At 46.2% G+C, this 19,546-nt stretch overlaps 1 long non-coding RNA gene across 1 annotated transcript; it reads left to right on the plus strand.

The window, feature by feature from the left end:
• Window positions 1-16,994: 16,994 nt before the first annotated feature.
• Window positions 16,995-19,345, plus strand: LOC125959828 (uncharacterized). Its single transcript, XR_007469771.1, has 3 exons — window positions 16,995-17,180; window positions 17,309-17,448; window positions 17,504-19,345. It is a non-coding gene; the product is annotated as an uncharacterized LOC125959828 (long non-coding RNA).
• Window positions 19,346-19,546: the final 201 nt, after the last annotated feature.

A 19,546-nucleotide genomic window follows, 5' to 3' on the forward strand; every position in this document is an offset into this window, starting at 1 on the left:
CCCAAAACGGAGCTCATAAAAGTATGGGTTGTTTATAAGATTTAATCAACATTTCAATGGAATCGTGGTGTGTGTTTCTTCATCAGCACAATCTCACAATACACCTCACACAACTTCATTACGCGCACAGCAGTGTGGCACAAACGTTAGATAAACCATGCAAATATTGGAATACCACATCTCCATCAGGAGGTCCCTTCTGATGACATAGGATGTGTGCTTCAACGAAATTCCCAAAAAAACAAAACCAACTGCTCAGGATAGCTGCAAAAGTATCGGACTTCCCTTTTGTGCAGACACACACACACATTTCATTGCATGAGGATTTTACATCCCATTAGAGCGAATGAAAGAGATAGAAAGAGAGAGACTCACATATGGCCACATGTGCTGTGGCGGTTTTCGGAATAAATCTCACGCGCGGCACCAGACCAGTTAACCGACAATCATACATCAGTCTGTGATTCACGACGGTTGCATCCGAAACACACAGACAGACAGACACACACACATACACACAAGCACGCACGGGCCCTCCAACTCTTTACGCTGTACTCTCTTCATCTCGTCGCTTGCAACCGCACCTCCCGAGGAAGAGACGACACGTCGGCCCATATTGGAATTCGCATTCATTCTCATGGTTGCTGTCGAGACGGGACGAGACAAGCACGACCGGCATGGCAAGGATTCGTACCGGCGCGGGTCCGCGCTGCCACGGTGTTGGTTATTGCTCCAAGGAACGCAAGAACCTTGACCACACAGCAAACGGGACGCGCCCAAACCAGACGATCCACGGTCCGAACCGCCGATGCCGCCGCCGGGACGAGAATGCGAAAAGAGGTTCAGTTCGCGCGAGCACACTGGAACTGGTTTTGTTGGACTGGACAGAAGGAGAGACGGATGAGAGGTCCGGTTTGCATCTCGCACGCTAGAGCCAGGATGATGCTGCTAGGATGGCCAGGCGAAGGCAGACAAAGAGGGAAACGCTTTCCGCGGAGACGGATCATTACAACCTCCCCGTACACGTCACATGCACATGCAGCAGTACACACTAGTGCTGCTGTTGCTGCTGCTGCAGTGACTGTCTAGTAGTTGTATGTGTTGTTGCTGGTTGCGAATCACCTTCTCTCTAAGCCGATCGATCGCACACCGCGCTGCTAATGGTTGCCTCATCCTCGGCTCGCGTGTTTAATCCGATTCCATAAACGCAACGAAACAAAGGTAATGCTTCCGCCTCGCGCATTAAACAATGCAATTGCAAAATCGGGTCTTGAACAATCAAACTTGAAGTTGGGTCCACCGGAGTCGTCCACTGTGTTGTTAATCGCCCTTGTTATACACACGCGCACGGGTCACGCAAATGCGTGTCATGGATCCGTAGAGCATACTCCCAGGAAAGGGAGGGGGGTATGAAGGGATTGACACCCTCTCCCGTGGTGCGGATAAAGCATAAATCACCCGCAACTCAAATGGCCACACGAGGGTAGCGAGCGAGTTACCGCGACACGTTAGTGTGTGGCTCGCACCCAACATCAGCACAAGTACTCTAGGAGCTGCTTCCTCTCCGCCACACCCTCGTCGGCAGGTAAGGCAACAGGGAAAACTCCTCGCCACTATGGAACGACACTACCTCTCAAACCAACCATCCCGGTTTGTATGTGTTTGTGCCGTCTAGGTTGGTGACTAGAACCCTTCCTCTGGGCAGCAGTCTGTGTTGTATCCGAACACATAATGCAGCCCTGGGCGATTCTTCGAATGAGGAGGAATCGGTGGCGGCAGTGACGGCAGTGGCTGGTGGAGTGGCTATCCTTGCTGCTATCACACAACAGCTCGCCCATGCCATGAACTCAATGAAACTGTCAAGCAAAAATTGTCCTAGGTCAGGGCACAACACAGCCGAGGCCCGAGCCAGAGAGCTGCGGGAGTGAGCGAACGAGACCGAGAAAATGCGCAAGAGAGTGCGCAAGAGCGAGAGAGAGAGAGAGCGAACCATTTTCCGAGCACGTAGGACACCACACGACGGACACGCTGCATTTCCCAGTGGAGCGATGGGGATATAATTGGGTAGGGGGTTGGTTGATGATGGTGGTATTGCCCCACACAACCGAAAAAGGGTTACAGACAGCGCACAGCGTTGGTGGTGGTGGTGTTCGTCATCGCCGGCGTTCGTAGAGCGCTAACCATGACACTGACTAGCAACGCGTCGTGCTGTGACGTTGATTGAGAGAGGATATATAGTAGGCCGCGGTTGGACTGGAAAATTCAGGCGACAAATGAACCCCTAACCTCTCTATTGGTGGTGTGTGCGCTGGTAAGTGAGCCATTTTCTTGAACCAAAGCCACGCTACTGGCTTCTTTCTCCAGAAGTCAATGCCATATCTTCCCGGTTTTCATTTGCTGGCCATGAGGGAGGGCTTCTCTCGTTCATGTTGTTTCACCAACCAAATGTCACCGGCTCAAGCGATTTCCAGGTCGTCTCGTCGTCGTTGTCGTCATCATAGTTGCCCTGTGAATACTACCATTACCACTATGAGCACTATTCCTACTACTACTACTACTACTACTACTACATCTAATATTACTACCGCTGTTGATTTTGGGGTGAGCACAGAGATAGAGCCCCTTCTCTGCTCTATTTCATCACAAAGAAGAGTTTGGATGGAAAAACCACATTTTCCGTCTTTCATATTTTCCCCGAGCCACAACTTTTGTTATTTGCGCCACACACACCACTACCACTGCGGAGCTGTGTGCACGCAGTTGTTGCTGCTTTCTCCATAAATTGACGTCACCATCCACTGCTGTGTGTCTGAGTGTGTGTGTGCAGAGAAAGGACTGTAGTAGAAGGACATTATTTTCCTTGATCGTCATAAGGTCCCCCCTCGGAAGAAAAGCTCACGGATGGAAGGAGGAGCTCTCACCTTTGCTTCAGGTGGCACGTCCCACCCCATGGTGCATATTCTTTGTGTATTTCCTTCAAATTAATGCAACCGAAAGACAAATATGTTGGCGACGGTCGATGCAAACACCATGCGGTCTCCACCACAGTACATCTAGTATGCGGTGGTCACGACGATGAGAGCATTCTGATCGTCCGTAGTCGTTGCTTGACGACCAGTTGGCGCTGTGGCGAATGTATTTTTAGCAGCATTACGTGTGAGGTTGGATATTTTACAATTTTATGTCGTTGTGTGCATTCGTGCAATGACATTTGGTAGCGGGATGCATATGCATAGCGGGCGCGCTGGTGCATCTGGTTTCAATAACCGAAGTAATTAAACTATCCTTCAACACTCACCACCCGTTGGCTCGTGGTCGTAACATCTAATGGTTGAAGTACACACATTCCAAAATCACCTGAAAGAAAGAAAGAAATTACAATTTCTGAACACTAATATCGATTTAACATTTCTATTAAGCACACTCTTCGATTCTTTGTCCACCAATTCGCTTAACCTACATTCAGTAAATCGTGATAAGAACTAGGTGACGTCGGCGTCCTCTATCCCTCTGCTCTTACTGCTCTCCACCGCAATGCGACATCATCTTGATTACTGGGGTTTCGCCTCGAGAGCACTGCTTGCCACCAGACCATGTGGCCCACCATCAACCAAGATGGCGTAGGTATTGGCGTGCGTCACGGGAGGTAGAAAAGCTTGGCCAGGTAGTAGGGGTAGAGGGGTTTGCTGATTTGTCCGATTGGTTTTTGCGCTCGGTCGTTAATCCAATTCCGTCAATCAGAGAATCTTCTACTAATTGCACGACGAAGGAGTTTCGAGTATCGATCAAACGAACGAAAACGTCTTCGATGTTGGCCACCACCACCGTCAACGCTGGGTATTAGTATGGCCGACAGGCACATTGAAAATTGGTTTCAGTTTGGTTTCAACTAGACCCCCAGGGTTCTAGTTGCGTTGCGGGTGACGATTTGAATGATCGTTTAAGGTTATTTTACTTCGATGGCATCGTGATTAAATTGGGCCAGACAGCTACCAAACGCCAACAACTATTGACACATGGGCGACACTTCACAAAGAAAACTCAAACCATTGTTGTAAATGTTTAATACTGCTAGTCTGTATGTTGGACAAACAGCTAATTGACTTTGGCTAAACATAAGTCTGATATTCATAGAGTTTGATAGAGTTTAATATTCATGAATAACAACAGAATAATAATGTACTGCCAATATGCTACAAGAAGAATAATAATAATCTTTCTCACTTACTTATTATTTGAGAGCATTAGTGCCCACTATTCTCGTAATATTGTTTGGCATTGAAGAGTTTTCTTTGCAATTAATCGATCTTCTGCAATTTACATACGAATTACTAACTATCGGCATATTCTGCCAACTATTATATTATTTCTGATGCAACAAGTTCCTCTAAAGAACAGTAGTAATAGTCCTGATTTCTGATTACTACTTATTATTCAATGTATTGTTGCCGAATGATCAGAAAAGATAGATCCAGCTTGCCAATCGCGTCAAAATCAAATATTACTTGACAACAAGCACCTCGCAAGATCATAAGTTGTCGATCATCCGTCAGCTGAAGAATTGCAGGTCGGATAACATTCCTGGAATACTTCACTGGCGCTCATCCCTGTTTAACGCCACACGTTGTATGGTTGATGTGGTTTGTAGCATCATGAGGCAAAATAACCCCCTTTGCAAGATTTCAGAAGACAATGTGAGATGCAACACCTTCTGTAACAAGAACAAAACGAGGTGGTGGTCTCAGTCTGACCTCATATTGTGACATGTGCCACGGAAGAAGAATAGAACTCCTAGCTTAGCTATGGACGAACAGCGACAATCAACTACTATCTGCCTGTTTCGCTCTGGACTTACGGAGCCCCTTGTTGTCTAACTATCGAAGAACGATTTTCCACATTTGCACGTTGTCTCTAATTGAATTTTCACCTCGACGTCACCTCAGCCGTTGCGCTCTAGTTTAAAGCGGTGATGAAGAAATCGTGTCTTCCGTTTTGACATTTCCCCCGGTAAACCTGCTGCTACTGCCCGGCCGGTTAGTGATTTTCAAGATATTTTGTTTCTATTAAAATCATGCTTCACACCAAACAAACCGACCGTGTGCCGCGTGATGGCGAGGAAGGCCGATAAGCGCCTTTCCTTGGTGGCAGAAACGCCAAGCGAACGTCTCCAGCGTCGCGCCAACGATCGACGATAGGATAGGTCGTTGCACACACCACCTCATTCTCATTCCATCCCACACATATGAAGAAAGTGCATCATCATCACAGTTTCTATCTCGGTGTGTATGTGTGTGTGCGACACTCCTGCTACCATCGGAGGCTGCAGCCGGTGTCTTGTGTGCACATTCGGGTCAATATATTAAATTTGCATAGTGATGAGATAAAATTTCATTCCAGCAACACCATCCTAACCGCTCTTCTCTCTATCCTTCACACGACGATAATGATGACGATGGTGTGTGTCTCATGCTGTACTCCGGATCGGGATGTGATACAGACTCCTGCCGGTATGACAGCAGTGTTCGTGGCACCGGTGAATAGAGTTAGAGTGTAGCCTTGGATTCTGCCATCGAATCAGTACGGAACGAGATCATGTGCACAAGCAATCTTGTGGTTTAGATTCTATCACCTCGTTTAGGATATTTGGTATTAGAAGTGGAATGCAGGTATAAAACCTGTTAAACCATGTGACGGCCGTCGTGTTCCGGAGAGGATGGATCGCAATGAAATTGTATCTACTCGAACTACTTACTATTTGACATAGCTTAAAACAGCATCAAACACACCGATCAAGAGGGCGCCACTTCGTAGGTGCCGATTTCAATTCCCAGCACTCACTACAGTCCAGACAGGCAAATAGAGCGGCCCATGCAAGCTGGAAATGTGCTTCCCCGTGTGGTGGTAGCGGTTTCACAAGCTGTAGACTCCAACATAAACACATACCGTCGCCCAAAACACACCCCAAAATGCATATACCACTGGTGCACATCAGGGTTTGGTGATGATGAGTGCACCACCGATGCAATTGGTCAACAATATTTGCTTCCCTTTGATGTGAACCACAAATCGAGAATTGATCACACTCGTCGAGTCGGGAGAAGGAATGTTTTGCGGACACCAGATGCAGCTCTCAAACCACAACCTTTCCAACCACGTATGACTGGGGATCCGTGTCTAAACGTACGTAGCAATTCGGTTTCGTAATTCACACGCACGATTTCATTCTGTTCACTGTGGGAGGCGAGGGACACGGAGATCCGGGTGCAGCGGCTTGTCCACATTTCACAAATGATTATTTAGTGCTCGATAAAAGTACTGAAGTACTGAAGTTGATGCAACTAGAGGCAGCAAGTGTATCTCAGAAAATTAATTCATTTGGAAAATAGTTTTTTGATGCCTTCTGTACGCGCGATTTAACACATAGAACTGAACAGACACAACATCGATGAAAATTTAGAAAGAATCTACCAGAAGGTAGATCGGTCGGGCTAGAACAGTCGAGTACGCACCAACACTTGTAGCGTCGGAGTAAAGATCGAAGGCTAAAATTATCGAAAATTATTATAATGACTGTTGACGATATGTGTTCGTCATGGCATGTCCCTGCTACATATGAGAACATTAGTCATCATCATTAAAATGAGTAATATTCACTAGTCCCTGCCCACACATCTTTCGTTCCTCTCAACATGACTTCCCCTGTCCCAAAAAGCATCCCTCTGAAAGACAGCTTTATGTTTATGGCTATACCTCAACCCCGAAGTAGAACCCGAAATGCGAGTGATGATCTTCTGCTGTATTAGTTAGAAAATGTGTTTCCTTACGTCTAGGTTCTCCTGGTCTATTTTTGTGCTGTGGTAAACCTACTACCCATACTCCGTTTCTAACTGATCGTGCCCTCCATAGAACAGTGTGTGCGTGCGTTACGTCCGGTACTAGCAACACAGCAGTAGTAGCCCACACTCATTACCGATACGCACACGATGGCAGTAGAACTATTCCCCTGGTCTTACATCACGCGTCATATTATGGTAGATGAGTCACAGTAGCAGACCACAGCAGCACAGATAGTAAAGACTTTGCACACACGGTGACGAGAAGCTAGTAGATCGCCTCGCTCTAGCTACTCCGTTTGTTTGTCCAGACTGCGGTGGATTACGACAGTATGAAGGATGCAAAGTATGATGACAGAGAAGCCGTTGTTGCAATACAGTACTGACACAAGTACAGCGCGAGGTCGCGGCTAGATGAATGACGAACAATTAACATACGATAGTGTGGAAAAGCCATCTATACCTATTTGCAGTGGTATGTTGTTCCTGTAACGCATATGCAAATTATGCCACCTAGCACGCTCTGGTGAGGTCATTCGGTAATGGAACGGAACGCAAATTAGGATCGGCTGCCACCCGATTATCAGCTATTGTCATTGTTATAGTTGCGTAAATTGTATAAATTGTGTGTAAAGCTAGCGTAAATTGTTTGGAAAGCTTTCGTGGTGAAACATTGTTAGCATCATAGTAGAAAAATAAACACACTTTCAATAGTAAAATTAGATTTAGCTATTTTAGCACAAATTTACATTCACAGCTTTATATTTAGAGAAAACTAGAATTCCAGAATGAAAGGACAAAAGCCTCTGTTCAGCAAAAATTCAACTAAAACGAACTACTAACTATAAGTCATGATCATGGATCATGGGGGGAAATGGAAGGAGCCTGAGATTTTTTAATTTGAATTAAATAAATTTCACCACTTCCATCATCGAAGGTCCAACCACTTATCCTTGGAACAACAACTTTTCTACGCGTCATCACCAGCTAGAATTCTAGACGTAGACGAGTTTAAATTAATGCCCAAGGACATAACATTTCTGCTCCTCTCACGGATGATCATAGTTTGTGCTTTTATTAGTTTCCTCTTCCGCTAAGACTCTGCAGCGCACAGACTCTGTGCATTGCGTTTCCATTATAATACAGAGATAAAGGGGATTTGTCAAGGGAAGGCACTCAAATGAATGCTGAAAAGCAACAAAATCAAATATACGATTTAGTAAAATAAACAAAAAATAGTTTTTCCTGATTACAGTCTTGCTACTAATCCATCTAATATTCTCTAAAGAAGCAACTGCAAGTTATCGTCGTTCTGTAGAGCCGCTTCCGGTAAGCGAGTCGGTCCGAACACAAAGAAATTCCAGTGAATCAAATCCTTTACCGCATCAGGGAGCAACATCGAGGAGAGATAACCAACGCAAGAAGAGGTGGTATCTCCGGCGGGCTGGCGAGCCAGCTGCTGCACACCATAACTTCCGCTCATCCAGCTCACCACACACAGAGCGAGCGTGCGTCCGTCGCCATATTGTCGAGCCGTACAGTCGAGTCTGTTCTGCCGTGACCTAATTTCGTACCAAATTATTGCCCTGTCAAGAAGGAGATATAGAATGCGCCACCACCGCGCCACCAACCACAGACCAGGAGCTCGATTTCTGGAGTGAGTGAGCAAGCGCCTGGTCTGTATTTATCGATTAGTTTGTGTATAGCACGCGGCGAGTATTAACATAGACCATCCCATTCAGGGTAACAACACGCAGGACCCCTGTGTGTCTGGAGCTAGCGACTTCCCGATGGAATCACATTTTCGATCAACTATTAAACCCGATCGTAAGCATCGTGAGTGTTCCTGCAAACACACGGTGCCTCTCTGCTACATGGCGACCGTAACAATAAACCACCCCCCACGGGCGGGGTGCTTTCCTCTTCTCCACCGTACCTGCGTCTTTCGCTATCTATCAGCGTTTTTGCTCCGAAGACGCGCCTGCGCGCAGCAAAGCGCCCAGAATAGGACATGGTGGTGGTGTTGTGTTGCTGGTGCTGCGGGTCCGTTTCTAGGGACCTCAACGATGGCACCGAGCCATCGGAACCGGTTAAATCGCATATCCCAAACACATAGACACACACACACACACAGACACACAAAGAGTATCGATCATCTCGACGTTATCCGAGGACTGGCCAGCATGACGAAGAGCGAGAAGAAGTACGGGGGGAAATGCATAGTATCCTCTCGAACTTAAAACTTTATCCACACCAACGGGGCAACCAGAAGGGGGACGCGATGTGAGTGTTCCTTTGTTTTCGGATCGAGCTGTGGCATCAGAAGGAGCACATTTAGAAGAGACCTTGTCCGGTGCCAACTACTAACGATCCCGGGCAAACGGTTAAGCGGCGCTTCTACATTTCTCTAGTGCATCTCGCGCTACACTTGCTATACGGCAAGTTCATGACAAAGGGGGGGGGGGGGGGGGGGGGGCATATAGGTACTGGTTCAGGCGCCAACCAGGCCCGACAAACACCATTACCATTACAGAAGGCCTAGACATGAGACAGGAAACATGAGGCATCCAGCAGCTGCCATTCTGCATTTTAAAATAGTTTTCGAATAACAGTTCGTTACTCTACATGATTGACGTTAGGCGAATGGGGGTAGTTCCTTCTGCTCCATTCACATTCATTCTCATTGTTGTAATGTGTTGAGAAGTTTCGTCAATCAGTCATTCAAAGGTTCTAGAATACTATCCGGAGCTTATGGGCTGGTAAATTTGTCAATCTAATTTGTCATTCACAGTCCTCAGATCATAGATTATTGCAAAGTGAAAGAACTCTTCTCATTCCCATGATGTCATGGGCAACTAGATTAATTCAATCGACATACTCGTTAGGTATGGCACAATTTTATCAACGGAGATGATAATGCAAAACTAACGTGTTGCGTCATGCAGGCATAACGTCACGCACATTGTGTCACAAAGAGCACGAGCCGTTTGTCGTTAGCATTTTCGCAACGGAGCATGGTTCCACCTACACACATCAGTATATGACTAGTACGGACAGTCATTAGAATGACATTTCATACTAATATTGTTGTGCTCGCTCCAGTGAGCGGCCAGGCGAGCGTTTCTAAGGTAGGTTTTCAAAGCGCCATTACCATGACTGCTACAAACACCCAGAATCGGTCTCGATCGCTTCCACCAACGAACCTTCAGCAGCAATCGATAGTAAGCCATGGGTCGTAGTCGCCATAAACACAGATATCACCATGGTCACCGTTGACCTAAACAATTGTTCCCTCGATCAAGCGCACGGTGACCTCCACCTAGCAGCAGCATAGAGCATAGAGCAACGGGCAACATGGCGGCAGCAGCAGCAGCAGCAGCAACACCAGCCCACTTTTCTATTTCTCGCACGCTGACTCACGATTTTTTTTTCACTGCGCGGCCGTGACGGAACGTGCGACGCCATGTTGGTTGTTCTATTCTGCTCGCATCTCATCATAGAACGCGCGGTGCGGTGCCGGAAAGAAGGGGGTCTCTGTGTGTGCGCGTCGTGCAACTGTCACGCTACTCACCACCCTCTCCTTCGCACCTCGGTGAACCATTCCCCCTTCCCATCGCGGGCACACACACACACTCTATCTCTCTCTCTCACTCGTTCCTTCGCCTTAACGCACCTGGGGTCGTTCTATTTGCTTTCATCCCTCCAGGCGCAACACCACCCTCCTAGCAACCCTCCTGGTACCTTCAAGAAGCTGCTGCTTTACCTTCACGAAACGCGAAAACCACGCCTACCACGATCCAACCACGCGGTGGTCTGTGTACCCCGTCGTCACGAGGAGACGCAACGGAAGAGAAGTGATTCTCAAGGCCCTTTTTCTATTCGGCCCCTTTCCGCGCCCCTCCGGAGACTCGCTGCTACGCGCTGGCCATCTTCTGAGGTAGTAGAAGCTACAGTTCTCGGGGCTTACCGCGACCTCGGAGTGACTTGCGGCAGATACCGTTCTCCTCTTCTTGGTCTGACGGGTGTTCCGTCGTCTTGACGATGCCACAAACAGGGCGCTGCGGCCTTCAACGGATTCGCTCGCTTGCGGCCAACCCGAACGATGTGTGAGTACATTATGCGGAGTGGAAAACAATACCAAGATGGGAGAGGGGAAGGCGATGGGCGCATCCACGGGTGTTACTAAATGCGTTCGAGCTCCTCTAGATTCAAGATCGGCCTTTTTGGCTTTTTTAATAGTAAAATACTGGGAATTCGTACTAGGAACAGGAATAGGATTTGTGTAGCGCGCCTCTCATTTCATCTCGGAACGAATTGAGGGCTTGTAGAAGACGACTGCTTTAGGGTATTTTTAATTCTACTCGGTAGACAGACATTTGAAGGTCACACGTAATGATTTCCTGTGCGGGATCTTCACTAAATGAACGTCAAGAAACGGATATAATTCCGATCTGTGTAATTTCCATGATCGGTGCCGGTACTGCCATGAAGCTGACTGATATTTGCATGTCCTTTTCCATGTACGGTAGAATTCCTGAAGCAACCAAATTTCCAATCGACTGGGACTCTAATATTCTTTTTAATAAGGCAGTTTTCGACAGATTGAAAACCATGACTACACCACTGTCTTTGTATCAAAGGTTAACGGTTTCTCTACTGCAAACCGACCGACATTTAACATCGAAACGCTGTCGGTGTATCTCTGCCGTCTACAAGAAATCCCCTGAAGCGGCTGCTACAGCAGAAGCGTCATTTTGAAAGGTTATCTGGTCTGGGTTATGTACTTTCAAATTTGCATGCTCGTTGGCCAAGAGTACATTAGCTTTCTAATAGCGCTTCAGGAAACTCGTTGTGAGGGGTTTGCGAGCAAAAACACTGCTGGCTCTTCTCTCCTCCTTCTACACTGGGTCCCACAATGGAGCAACCATGTTCGCGTTACAGCCAGTGAAAGGATCGTTCACGAAGCTAATCGGAGGTGGGCTCCTCGATCGAACGGTTGGGGGCACGGAAGGCTCTACGAACGCGTTGGCTGACGGGTTAATGAGGTGTCGTTCTTGGTTAGATTCAACATGATCTTGGATCAGGTCGGAACGTCTAGTACGGATTCATCTTTTATGTCTGTGAGGTGGGCGTAGAGAGAGAGATAATCATGCCCCCTTTTCGTTTGGTAGTTAACAAGCATTTACGGTGAATCTAGTGCTTAGTATCTGCTCGCGAAACGGCACAATTTGCGGGGCCTGATTCCGTAATCTGCCCCGTGGCAATATTTGTAGAGAACGAAGATTGATAGGATACCTTCGATTCGTATCGAGCATTGATTGCGGAGGGTTGGAGCACATTGTAATTTGAATCTTACCAAGATGGCTTGTCTTACGATGGATTATGTATCTACAGTTGCACTCTACTTCGTTCGCATCGAGCAGAGCTTGTTTATGGCATTTTAGAATGGATCGCATGATTGTACAAGAAAATAGCCATTATGGTGGTTGTAAATATGCCCACCAGACACTCTCGCCATTTTGTAATCTGCTTTAACAGCGTGGGTTAGTAGCAACCCGCACAAACATTAAGAACCAGACACACCCTTCTACTGCAGACGAAGCTGCGCTCGTTGTGGTTGGTATGCTCTAATCGCCTGTGTGAGCAACCCTTTCACTGTTTGGCACAGTTAATCAGACAAAATGCAACTCAATTAATGTGCAAAGTTGCCCGCCACTGGGCATCGTGAACCCCTTCGACATTCTCTCTATCTCACTTACATGCTTGTGCTATTGCTATCCATTGATGCTGGTACATGTTGGTAATCAACAGCTTATCAAACAGCGAATAACAAACCAGCATCACGAAGAAGCCCCCTGTTGACACTCGCAAATGAGTTGAATATGATCAGAGGTCATCACAAAATAATATGTACAGTGGAAAATAGTTTCTGGCTGGGTTGTTTAAAGCAACAAATCATACCATGATCACGATCACGGAGGAATAGACGATCGTCAAAGAAGGTCTAGATGAAACGGTGCCACCTTCGAGGATTTTTGCGACACTGGCTGAAGACAAACACCAACCAGCGATAGTTCTTGTCGTAACTGTGTGTGCTCCAGAACACCTTCGTTGGCATCGATATCCTATGGATATGCCCCGTTAGGTGGCCTCATTTCGGTCGACGATCGAAGACAGAAATTGTGTGGCTGCTCTAGTTTAGATTTCATCACTAATGTTTTCTCTTCATTTTAATTGGTGTCGGCACAATTGAGGCAAAAAAATACCGAGTGTCGCGATCAGTAACAATAACAAAGCCCTGCACCCATTATAAAAAGTAGCTTTTGGTTTGCTGCTTGTTTTTTTATATCGTGTTTGCCCGACATTAAACAGTTTGCCTAATCGTGCAGGGATTTGTTGCAAGCAGCTGAAATGGTGAAACTTGTACATTGTATTTTGATTAATATACAATAAGAAGTATCATTGCTTCTTACCTTTCTTTTTGTCTCTGTCTCGAATGTCTTCTGCAACATTGCGTGAAAATCGCACTATACGTCACGAATGGAGGTTTGAGTTCTCAAACTAGTAACCGTTGCACAATTGATTTCATAACTGATATGATTCATTTAAAGCTGGGTTTAGTAATGATTTATGTCTAGTTTTTTTTTAGTAATAATCTATTTACGTGGTCTTTTTATGAGCAACACTACATTACGAAAAGTATGTCTTTACAAATAAATTTAAAAACTAAACGTTGATTTTGCTCTTCGCGGCCACATCATTTGAACTTTGTGCGGGCGAATGAAAAACTAAATCAAACTTCGAACGAACAGAAGAGCAATCATTACCGTGACTGGAGAAAGGCACGGCAGAGCTCGGGGTTAACTCGCGAAAAGACAAAGGCGGAAAAGATGATACAAATAGATAGACACCGAAGAAGGAAGTCGACCGAAGTTGAATAAAAGGAAGAGAAAAAAACGAGCGAGATGACTGAAAGACAGGAGAAAATGGCAGAAATAACGAACGGAGAATAGAAAGCAAACGACCAAAGAAAGGAAGATACAGGAGAAAGTACGACACAACGTTGACGTCGTCACACGCATACACACACTACAGGCGAGACGGAAACGCAAGATAGCAAAGATGAAACATAGAGGAGTAGACGGTAAAACAGGGGTCTGAGAAAGACCGGAAAGAAAGCACGGTATCTTCGCATCTCACTCCTTCTTCTTCTGTTTTCATCCGATCCCGTTACGAAAAATCATGGTTGGTGTCATGAAACCCAGGCTATGGCCTTCTCGCTTTGGCCAGAGCACACCCAAAAGCCTGGGCCCGTGAAGTGTGGAAAATGATTTCCTTGAGTAAGATGATGAAGAGAGATCATGACATTGTAAAGCACTTGGAAATAGACCAGCAAATCAATTGCAAAGATATTTAGATGTAGTCGATAATTTTGTAGCGGAAATTATCACTTCGGACCTGTGCCGTCGGTATTTTACCATTAATTTCCCATAGTAATGGGATCGAAAGGTGAACGATAAAATGGAAGATAAAATAAACTATCATCACCACAATGTACCATTTGGAAGTAAAATATTGAATTAGAAGCACTGCTAATAGGGGTTACAAGTTCATACCATAATAAATTACATGGAACAGTCAACGTTCATGAAAAAAAAAGAATGTTTTATGAAATTTCTGATATGGTGCTGGATAAATCCTGAAAATCCCAATTCCAGAATGGCACTATACCTGTGGATCACACAACGCTTCTTGCACTATCACATAGACGGCGCTTTATTCACGTACCTGAAACACACGATAGCGAATCAGTCGTTTAACACCTTTTTTCGATGATTCTAGAGTTTAGCATAAAGAAATTAACAAGTAAACCTTGCCATCCTCCTACTTCATCAGCGTAAAGAACCACCGAAAAGGATTTCCAAATTTAGAACATGCGATGGGGAGCACCAAAATCTAGAGTCAAAGTCACGTATATCTGAACGGATACATGATGTGAAAGGTAATCAATGCGATCTTCGAAAGGAGATGCAAAACGAGATCATACTACAAATAGGAAAAGACGGATATGCATTACCAAACCTAGTTCCTTGTTACCAAAACGCTTAAAATAAACTATCAGTTTCTTTACAGACACGGGAGCCCGGAACAGGAGAAACCAAAAAAGAGCTCGCAACGGGTTCAGCCAAAAAAAAGGGGAGCAAAACAAAGAGGAAAGCAAGACGCAATCGAAGCAAGCAACCCCTAGGAACAAAGCACACCGGGAGTCACGAAAAAGCACGGAATGTGACCTATGTCCTGCACACGCTCCTCTTCTTGCCGCTCCTTTTTCTTGTTCTGTCTCGCACACACGGCACACGTACCACGGCTGCTCCATTCCGAGAGCGCACGGCGCACACACTAGAAGCACGGAACACGCACGGCACCAGGCGCACCTCTAGGCGGGGAGGGAGGCAGGAGAAGGAATCACGCACGAGTAGCGCGTTCGCGGCACAACACGCACATCGCGCACCACGAGGATAACAACGGACGGAAGACAGCTTCGTATGATAGACCGGCACGAACCAAAAAGAAGCAAAGAACGGGAAGCGCAAACAAAAAACTTCACGACGAAAACTCAGCTCAGATGCAGAACGCAAAAAAAAAACAAACCATCGAGATTCAACTGCAAAAAAGAAAAAAAAAACAAGTGATCGCTGTTCTCGCGAAGGGACTCCCGGGCGCGCGCGTTTGGGGGACGGAACGTTGAATGGTGATGGAGCGATGCAGCACACGGTGGCGGACTCGAACGACGGATCGCGCGCGGTGCACTACGACGACGACGACCACGACGACGACGACGACACGGTGACGGTGGAAAGGCCAACGACAAATATGCGCGAGATGCAACTGCAACTGCAACGACGACCACGACGACAACGACCACCGCGCGACCGTGTGTGGCCCGAGCCGTTGCGACTTTTTCCCCGAACTGCGTCGTCGTTCGTCGCTGCCGCTGCCGGTTGGCCGGGTCGAGTCGTCACCGAGCGCCACTTCCGACACAAACTCTCGTCCCTCGGCCTCCTCTGACCGGCCGCTGAACACACACACACACACACACACACACACACACACACACACACACACGTGTGCACAGACCAGCACACCACGTCGCTGAAAATCTGCAAGGGGGGCTCAGGAGCGAGAACTGCCATGGAGCGGAGCGAGAAGCGGTCAAAGGTGTGCGTTTGTGCGAAAAAGAAAGGCAAGACGGAAGCAGCGCGCCACACCACTGTCTACCTTCCATCATTTGGACAGTGTGTGTGCGTGTGTAAGTGTGTGTGTGTATGTTTGCACGGATGCACTTTTTGCATTTTTGCTCCCGCTCTTTCGTCCACGATGACCGGTCCCCACAGGGTGGCAAGTAAAAAGGGCAAGGGTTATAGTTGCATCTCTTTCCCTTTCCCTTATTGCCTATCCCTTTCGCTCGCTTCGTCGCTATGTTCGGGTGTGTGCATGATGCACTCGTTCCTGTGACATCTTCGCTGGCTTTAGCTGTGCAATTCCGTTGCACAAAGAAACGACCCGAACCGTGCATGCGTTGGCCTTGGTGGGTGGAGTGGTACGGTGGAGCAGAACTATTGCATCGGCGCACACGGTCATACAATCGGCTGGTGCTGGAATAACCGACTGCACCACTACATGCGGAAGGACTCCACCACCAACGAACTCGACACTCGTTGTTTTCTCTCTCTCTTTCGCTCTCTCGCATTTTGGACTGCACCGGGAAGTGCAATCCGCACACACTGCCCTCAGTTGCAGTGTGCAATAAACAACTTGCGTTGCGTTAGTGTACGTGTTCGCCTGCTTGTTCCGCCCTGCATCTCGCTCACACTGGTTACTGCTCCTCTCGCTCACTCTATTGCCCTTTCGTGGCCTGCTTCGTGTGGTTGGCTTCGGTTCCGTTGCTTCCGTTGCACCAACAGCATCACCATGCAGTTGCACTTTTCCGCACGGCTCGCGGGTATGAAGTTGCTGCATTCGCTGCACCACCACATAGCAAACGTTGCAAGCTAGCGGGGGCGCGTGAGTGTGTATGACCCTAGACAACGTAAAACGCGCTAGCTGCGCATTCGGATGCTCTTATCATCGCCACACTTGCGTCGAGTGGCATTAGCGGGGGTTGAGAGATGGAGAGGATCACTGATCTGCGAACCTACATATACACGCACCATCTCGCGACACGTTTACGGCATGTGGAGTTGTGTGGGGAGTTTGCGCGAGTTCTCGGGCTTTATTCGATTAAAGAAAGCGCCTTTTCGGGGGAGTTGGGGCTGCAGATTGCACTATTGCAGGGTGTGTGTGTGTGTGAGTGTATGTATTGGTGGTCACAAACACATTCGTTCGCAAGTTGGACCGGGGCCGATCGTAGGCCGACGCGAATCCACACGAGTGCTGCTGTCACCTTTTCCGCTAATTCCTTTATTGTCTTCCAGGAAGTAAACCGATACTCGCTGGTCAGCCTTTGTCTTTGCAGGCCGCGAATCGCCGAACCTCAAGCGCCCTTCAAATGCCTAAAATCATGTGCGTTTGCCAAGAGACGGCTTTCCTGTGCAGCTGAAAATTCAGACGACAGGTAGGCATCTTCTGGTGGTCAATCGGCGGTATACCAATGAATACCTCGTTTCTAGGAATAATTCAAAACCATATTCTGCACCGATCCGATTTGCTTCCAACAACTACACTTCGTGTTCGTAAACGTCAAGGTTCCAGCAAAGGATAAAGGCTTGGAACGTGGAGCTCATCCGACATGCATATCTTGGTTTGAGTGCAGATCAAGGTACTTTAAAAAGACAGGTAGCTTTATCCAGAACAAATCCCCGATTTTATTTTAGAAAAAACTTCAGAGTTTGACATTCACGGGATGGTGGGATGTTTACTTCGGGAACGCTCTTTTCGGAGCTGTTTTCGCTTTTCCGTGGTATTACGACAGTTAAAATTCACGAAAAGTGGCAGGAAAGTTGAAGTTTATGCAAATATTCCCAAAATTCTTTCAATAGTTTCAATATGGTATCGGTCCGTAGGTCTTGCCACCCGGCCTAGAACAAGAGCTAGCTAGCGTTCCTGGACCGTGCTCACTCGCTGTAAAACACAACTCGGTCGCTCGAATGATCTTAAATCGAGAGATGAATCATTTAAACATTCGAAAAAGAGTGAAATCAAGTACTTTCCCTGATAAAACCACCAAACTTGCCCACATCTTCTTCTTCTTCTTCTTGAAACTCACGTGGTTTTGTTGATAAAAAGCGCCCTGCTATGAATGTCAAACAAATTGAAAATGGTGACCTGTCAAAGCGGTTAAGATGCTACCTGTCTTTTTAAAGTACCTTGGTGCAGATGGACCTCATCTGCATCGACGTCAGAAGGAAACGGAATCTAAACTATTCGTGCTCCCACTGAGAGAGATGATTTGCAGTTGCACATCTCGAATGCACTCGGAAATACGCACACGTTCACCTACTCGTTAGGCAAGGCACATACGCTGAATGACGATTCAAGAAGACTACAACGAATGTGTATGAAAGTTCAAGTTTATTGTTCCGATAATCGCCGTTTGTCAATGAAATTATATGTAAGGCACAAGAAGTGATGGATTAGGATATAAAATGTATTGTTTAGAAGGGATCATATGTACTCCAGGTTGTATTAGTATAGTCCGGATGCAACTACATTCCTGCAACGGTTATTAATTAGAGACATTGTATTGAAAAAATACGATTGACGATGATTATTAATCTGCTACAATGCCTCTCTCACACTATTCGGTGTATCGAGGTACGGTGTATCTGATGCTTTAGGTTGATTATCCTTTAAAAAAGGGGGCATTATCCTGAAAAGCAACATTTTCGAGTCCCGATAGTCCCAATCATTTACTACTCGTTAGTATGAATCGTCTTGATATATACTTTAGGATAAAAAAACATATGTAGTGCTTTCTTACAACAAATAGGCACGATTCGCATAAGTTGATACTCCGAGACAAGCAATGAGCAGCAATACGCACAAGCGGCAGCAGCATATCACAAATCACTGATTCAAATTACTTACGGAGCATATTTGAACTGTTCAGCAACATCTACATCTCAAATGATTCAAGAGGTTGTAGAGTTGTATCTTCGTCAAGTTGCCTAATTTAAGGGGATACATATTTGCAAATTTATCGGTTAAATAATCACTTTGGTTGTATGGAAGAGGGGAGGAAGTATAAGGCATATATTAGACATGTAAGCACAGAGAAAACGGTTGATCTATCCTGAAAGATTCCTTTATTTTTGGACGAAACTTGTACCAACAACAAATTGAGATTTAAGTGATAAATCCAATGCAATGAGCCAGAAACTTGAAAACATCGTGAAGAAAGGTAATAGGTAAGGAAGGGTGTTATAACATGCTTTGTTGTTATAACATCTCATCCGATTGATCGGAAATCTTTATCTTGAGTAGATTGTCTATATGGTAATATACCACTAAATATATCGCCAACTGTTGATGTTGAATGAAATTATTTACGTAATTTAACTTTCTGATGGTATGATCATTCTGGAGTTTCGAATTGTGTCCACCACGTGAAGCATCTTCTTTACTAAACACGAGCTCCTTGTTTAAAGTTGAATAAAGATTCCCAAGAAGAAAAAACGAAACGTCTTTATTTCCAATGGTATATATTTACTGTA

Source organism: Anopheles darlingi, chromosome 2 (assembly GCF_943734745.1).
Source record: "Anopheles darlingi chromosome 2, idAnoDarlMG_H_01, whole genome shotgun sequence".
Classification (NCBI taxonomy): domain Eukaryota; kingdom Metazoa; phylum Arthropoda; class Insecta; order Diptera; family Culicidae; genus Anopheles; species Anopheles darlingi.